Source organism: Alligator sinensis, unplaced genomic scaffold, assembly GCF_000455745.1.
Source record: "Alligator sinensis unplaced genomic scaffold, ASM45574v1 scaffold169_1, whole genome shotgun sequence".
Lineage (NCBI taxonomy): Eukaryota > Metazoa > Chordata > Crocodylia > Alligatoridae > Alligator > Alligator sinensis.
In genome coordinates, this window is record NW_005841924.1 from 2,269,138 (window position 1) to 2,275,888 (window position 6,751).

The 6,751-nt window shown below is 44.9% G+C and overlaps 1 protein-coding gene and 1 pseudogene across 1 annotated transcript in view; both read left to right on the forward strand.

The window, feature by feature from the left end:
• The window catches only part of LRBA (LPS responsive beige-like anchor protein), a 621,066-nt gene that overhangs the window by 70,288 nt on the left and 544,027 nt on the right, over positions 1-6,751 (forward strand).
• On the forward strand, positions 3,132-3,244 carry LOC112549519 (annotated as a pseudogene).

The following is a 6,751-nucleotide window of genomic DNA, read 5'->3' on the forward strand; positions in this document are numbered from 1 at the left end:
CCCACCCCCCCTTGGCGCATAGCCCCTGCCACCAGTGGCAGCAGCAGGTGGCAGACGTTCAGAGTGCTCACAGCCCATGGTAGGCGGGAGCCCCCTGGCAGTGCACAGTCCTGGCAAGCCCCAGGACTGCATGTGGCTAAGCTGCTGGCTCCATCACAAAGGGCTCACATGCACACCCCACCATACACATGCATCCACACCCCTCACGCACACCTCACACACTGTGCGGGCAGGGGGAGCCCCACGTGATGAAGCCAGTGGTGCAGGTCATAAAGTTAGGCTGGGGCAGTAGGGAGAGGGGCAGAGCTGGCCCAGCCCCATAGTGGGGAGCTCCACACTGTTTCCCATGACCTGCGCATGGCAGTGAGTGGAGCCAGGTTGCCAGCTCCATTGCATGGGGCTCTCCCTGGAGGTGTGCATCTTGGGCAGAGAAACTGGGAACTGCCTACGAGCCCTGGGGAGCTTCACATGATGGATTCAGGCAGACCCCATACCCCTGCCGACCTAGGCTCCATGCTCCTGCCACCCTGTCCTGGGTCCCCAACAGCACTCGGCCCCAGGGCATTGGCTCAGGCCCCATGCTCCCACCCAGCTGGTGCTTCGCTCCCACCTGTCTGCCACTGCTGCTGTCACTTCCCCTGCCCACTGCTGCCCTTCCTCTGCCACTTCCCTACCTTCCTGCCTGCTTGCCTGCCCACCTGCCTACTGCTGCTACTTCCCCCTCCTCTCCCTGCTGCCCTTCTCCCACCCACTACTGCTGCTTCTCTACCTGTGGGGCCATGGTTAGGGCCGTCCCATGGGCGGGGGTGGGAGCACAGTGTGCACTGCCCTGGGAGTGAGTAGGGCTTGGCCCCTTGTGAGGACAGCATGGGCCAGGCAGGATGCAGTGAATTGGTAGGCACCCACCTGCAGGCCAGATCTGGCCCACGGGACATATTTTGCTCGCTCTTGGTGTAGCAGAGGAAAGCTCCTGGCACGTCATTCTCTGTGAAGATACCTTACCTTGGTAGTTTTCTCCTTTCTACATGCCCGGTTCAAGGTAAACCAGATTCGTGTCAGTTTTCATGGCAGGTTGACAAACATCCTTTTGGTTGTTTTTATTGGTCAGGGTGGAAGACTACAGTGCAATGGGAGAGCTGTCCTTTGAGGGCTGGTGGTTGGGGTGCTGAGGTATTCAATATTAGCTAATAACGGTATGTCTGATTATTGGTGTTAGGTGGTAGGATTATATTTTCAGATTTGTCTTTGTGGGTTGATGTGTTGTTAATGAAATGTCTGAGGTGCCTAGAACCTGAATAATCTCCTTTTAATATTCCTCTAAATATAAATAAAATATTGGATAACTTTTGGAAATATAGCTAATGTGTTTTCCTAGAGTAGAGAGGCGAATACTAGGGCAACTGAAGTGAACAATATAGAGCTTTGCTATCTGCTTTTCACGTCCAAGAGTGTTTAGATTCAGAGTAATGTAACTTGAACTGACTTTCTACTGGCTGTCATACAATGACAGATTTCTGATTTTTAAAATATGTCACAACCATAAATCACTCGTTTGCTAAGATTGCACTAGCAAGCTATTAAAGAACATGGCAGTATTTACTGTAGATAAATGCAAATTTAAAAAGGTTCTCTGTATCATGGTTTAAATGATTTATTTGCTTTCAATGCACATATATGAATCTCATGTGATATAATGGATTTAGGAAATTTCATTTCCTGTATAGAGGAACAAATTGCATATTATTAAACCATAACCTGAAGTCACATCTTACTTGTATGTATTTAAACAGTGTCTTAGATTAAAATGTGTTGGAAGAAATTCATTTTTTAAAACAAAGAATTTAAAATTATTTATGGAAAACTTGGAAGAGAAGGTTGTTGGGGACAAAGAATGTGACTTTCAGCTAGATTTAGACTTAGCATTAGAAAGTTTTTGTTTTGTTGTTGTTGTCTTTTTTTTCTAATTAGGATAGCATGGTTTCCATGACACTATTCGGGGAACAGTCCAGGTCAGCAGTGACCCAGAATTTCTTTGACTTAAAAGAAATCACTCAGTAGTTTCATTTTCTCAGCAGTGGGTGTGACTATCACACATATCTACTTCAGCACAGTCCCAACAGAAGCCCCCACTTTAATGAGGACTAAGGCATTGCCTTGTTAGAGCAGCCTGGAGAAAATTATTTGATAGGAATCTACCCTATTTTCACTTGAATGAATGTAAACTTGGTACTGCACCTATGTAATTTGACATGCAGGTGTGCTGTTCGGATTGCTGGATGTTGTGCATCGTGTCTGGAGTGCATGTTTGGGCTTCTGGCATCCTGTGTAGTATTTCCAAGGTTCCCATAATATCTGGGGGCATCCCAGAAATAGATTTCTCCACAAAGTTTATCTGTACTCTTTTACTTTAGTTTTATATTGATTGCCTAACCAGGAACAGAAAACTTGAATTTTTAAGCTGTCAAGCTGCCACCTTTCACAAGCACTATCCCTAATGGTGTGAATTGATTTACTGTTTTGAATTTAAACTTGCTGTTGGTATATTCACTTCTTTTTTTTTTTGTATGGGCTGTGGTATAGTTTTGCACACTGAATTAATAAAAAAGGTGTAAAATTATGCTGCTCACATACTGAGCTAATAACAAAAATATGTATAGTTACTTTAATTTTCAGAGGATCATATTTAGGCTTGGTAATAGTTTAAATTAAATAGAAATTGTGTCTAATTATAAAAAGGTTAAATGTTGGTTCTTGGAGTGTACTAGAAAAGCATTCTAAGAATTACAAAAACATAAATGAGCAATTTTGAATAAATAAGTAGGTAAAATTGAAATTGTTTTGGCTTAATACCTTAATATTTAAAATGGGTTTTATGCTAACTATACAATAGGCTCCTTTGCTATGTATTCTGTAGTGAGGCTTAAAGCATGTTAGTGGACTGTTTTAAAATGCTCTTCTTTGGAAGCAGAGCTAAAATACAAACTAGTTTGGCTACAGTAAATCAGGAATTACTTTTATATCATCATTATTTTTCTTGAAATTTTTATCTTTGGAGCATACTGAATAGGTGAGTGCAGATGCAGATGTATTCTTTCCTTTGGTTGCTTGCTTGCTTGGTTACTTTCCTTTCTTTACTTACCTGGCAGGGGAGATGTCACGATCAAAGAGGTCAGTTTCCCCAGGTGCGGTGAACTTGACTGCACAATTCTGTGGCAGTGGGGGACTGCTTTCTTGTTTTCTCTTTGGCTTGCTCCCTGGCCTTTTGTCTAGGAGCAAGTGAGACTAGGCAGGTATCTGAGCCTCTGGGCCCTGGGCTTGCAAGTAGAATGCCTACCACAGGTTTGGGGAGTATCTGAAGCCTCAGACTGATGGTTCTGGGAAGGAGGATACCCGCCCACTGGTAGAGGCACTCAGACTTGAATGATTGAGCTCTGCTTAGTTGAAATATGGAACTTGATTAATGGGCTTTGCCAAATAGAATTTGGAACTGATTTGGGCCTCGAAATTAAATTTAAAAAAATTTCTTTCCTTTGCTGTAGTCAGTATCACTACATAAGGAAAGTTCTTCACATTGGGGTCCTTTCTATCTGGGTGACGATAATATTTTCTTCATATGTTCGGTTGAGGAAGGTTACTCATTTGAAACCTCATTTAATGTCTGTGTAGGCACAGTTCAACATCCCTGCCCTGCCACGATGCCCCTCCTTTTTTAAAAAGTATTTTTAAGGAGTTTTGAGTTAAGTGCGTATATCTTAGGCCAACTACAGTGGAAAGAAGACCAGACAGACATGACATTAAGGGTGTGCTTTCTGTAGTAGAAACCATAAAATGGAATCTTTGGCAGTTAAGGAAAAACTAGTCTTAAAACGCAGTACTAGTATTGACTTTCCCACTTACAAATATGTTTGTGCTCTGAAATGCTAAAAACATTGTTTCTTAAAAATGCAACTTTTCTCCTTTCTGGGTTGGGAATGTGAGGTATATTATACTATCACTACAAGGCCATGGCAAGGAGGCCATGCAAAGCCTTCCACTTGGAATAGAGAATTACCTTGTGCTGTGTCACACTTGTAAAGTAAAAAAAAGAAATAGTGATGCTGTATAAACAGTTACAGGGCCAATGACAGGTGGCCTTAGAAAGCTTAACATCTCCCCAGTGCCTGTCCCAGAATTCTGAAATGACTAAGCTTGCATGTAAGACATCCCATGTAGCACTAGACAAAACAAATGATTTCCTCTTGTATGTGATTTTCTTTTTTATGCATCTCTAAATGCGTCATGTAATAATTGGATTTGAATTGGACAGGACCATTTTAAATGTGGGAGCAGAACTAGCATGGGAGACCTGAGGAAGGTCACTTAATGCCCAAAAGCTTGTTTAACATTTCTGTGAACTGGAACTGTACAGTTGGTACAATCAAATCTATCAGCCGGAAACCCCTACTTCTCACATGTCCCCTGTCCTAGGGGAGAGTAAGTGAGTGAGTAAGTGAGATGTGCTACCATTGCCATGCTTTTCTTACCTGTGGTATTTGCCATGGGTAAACTATAGGCTTAGTAGGAACTTGACAGGGTGAAAGAGAGCAACTGAATAGGAAGCAAGATTTTTTTCTTTTTGTTTGCTGCCTTTTATCTCCTTTTAAACTGTAGAAGAAATTGTTTTATTGTAGCCTGCTCACTAAATTGGGGTTGGAGTAGGGTATAGTGGAGCTGTGTTGCATCAGAGCTTCAGAAGAAAAACCTGTTGGAGAATCTATTGTGGAGAACAGGAAGGATCAGTGGAGTTTTGATCCAAAAGTTCCTGTGACATAGGAAGAAAGTGAGTCCAAGGCAGAGGTGGTGACGGAAGACCAGGGGCGGGCAATTATTTTGGGTGGAGGGCCGCATACTGAGTTTTGGCAAGCCATTGAGGGCCGCATGACAGGCAGCCCAGGGCAGATTAATATTAATATTCTAAATTTTTAGGGGCCCCGTGGGCTGGATAGAATGGGCTGGTGGGCCGCATCTGGCCTGCAGGCTGCATTTTGCCCATGCCTGCGGTAGACTGAGGAGTAAGCAAATGGGAGGAGATAGCAGAAGTAATTGTAAAAGTAATTCTCTTTTAAGGGTTTGTGCCTGTCGCTGGTTGCCAAAATTTGTAACCTGTAGATGCTCAGCTTTGCTACAGGGATGAAAACTTAACTTCAAACCACCCGCACCAGGTCAAACTATTGCAGTCTCTCAGAGTGGCTATACCACAGATTGGGTACTTACCTTCTACCCACCTCCCCCATCCCTTACTCCATCTCTCTTGCTCCAAATATTTTTATAATGAATTCACTGACTCATATTATCATTCTATTGGGACTCCTTCATGTCATTTGTTAATTAGTGATAGAGTGTCTGGAAAAATACTATGATATATAAGGGAAGGTATTTTAAAATATAAACAGCTTGTAACATGGTGGGGATACATGGAGATGAGGGGGAAATTGAGTAATTGCCACAATTAGTACTTTAATACTTTTCTTTTTTCTTGCCTCCTCTGCTCCTCATGCTTTTCTTTTCTTTGTAGAGTTCATTTGAAAACAACACTTGGTTCTCTAACACATGGTAGTGGTAGGTGTTGACTAATGTGCATTACTTTAGAAACCTGGCTAGCATTGAGGTATTCCCTTTGTCTGCGCTAGTGTACTTGCTCCATTTAGGTACACAGTTTTGGGACTGAATAAAAAAACTTTGCATTTACTCAAACTGAATGGTAACTATACTCATTAAGGCTAAGTACAGATCATCAAAAAGCCTGAGCATAATTGACTCAATCTAGGCAGCTTCCTCTAAGCTGCGTAGGTTGAATCAGTAACCAACTGAGCTGACATTCAGTTTTCAGTTGGGAGGAGGTGGCCTGCACTGACCCAGGCCAATAGGCAGGGGGTGCTAGAGCAAGTCTCCCAGCCTGATAGTATCATAGTGCTTAGGGTCGGAAGGGACCTAAACAGATAATCAGGTCCGACCCCCTGCCCTGGGCAGGAATGGGTGCTGGGGTCATATCACCCCAGCCGAATATCTGTCCAGCCTCCTCTTGAAGACCCCCAAGATGGCCATTGCCAGCCCAGTCAGGTGTCTCCAAACCACCCTGTCTGGGTGTTGGCCCACCTTTGTTGGAGCCTCCCCCTTAAGAGATTTCCCCCAGACCAGGCAGCTGTGGGGAGCTGAGGGGAATGCTCCCCCCCCACCCCCCCATTCCTAGCTGCTTCAGCAAGGGAGGGAAGAGGATTCCTCTGGGCTGGGTGCCTGCCCATGCAGCCCAGCAAGGAGGCACCAGGGAACCCCCACCTTGGGGAGCTTTCCCCTACTCCAGCCCAGGGTCCCCCAGCCTCAGGAAGTTGAGGGGAATTTTTCCCCTCTCCAACTCCAATGCCTTGACTTAACTGCAGGGAGTCTCAGGGGTATCCCAGGGCACAGAGGGAAATTCCTTTGCTCCCCTGCATTAGTTTTGCCTTGCTCAGAGCAGCTAAGGCAAAACCAGCTGCAGCGGAGCAGGAGAATTTCCCTCCACTCCCTGATGCTGCCTGAGACTCGCAGGGGCTGAGGCAAGCAGCTCTGTCATTGTGGAGGGGAAGAATTCACCTTAGCTCCCTGGGGCTGCCCCAGGCTGGGGGACCCTAGGTAGGGGCCAGGAGAAGCTCCCCAAGGCAGGGGCTCCCTAGTGTCCCCATGGAAGACTGAATGGGCAGGCACCTGGCTTGGAGGGCTCCTCTCCTTCCCTCCT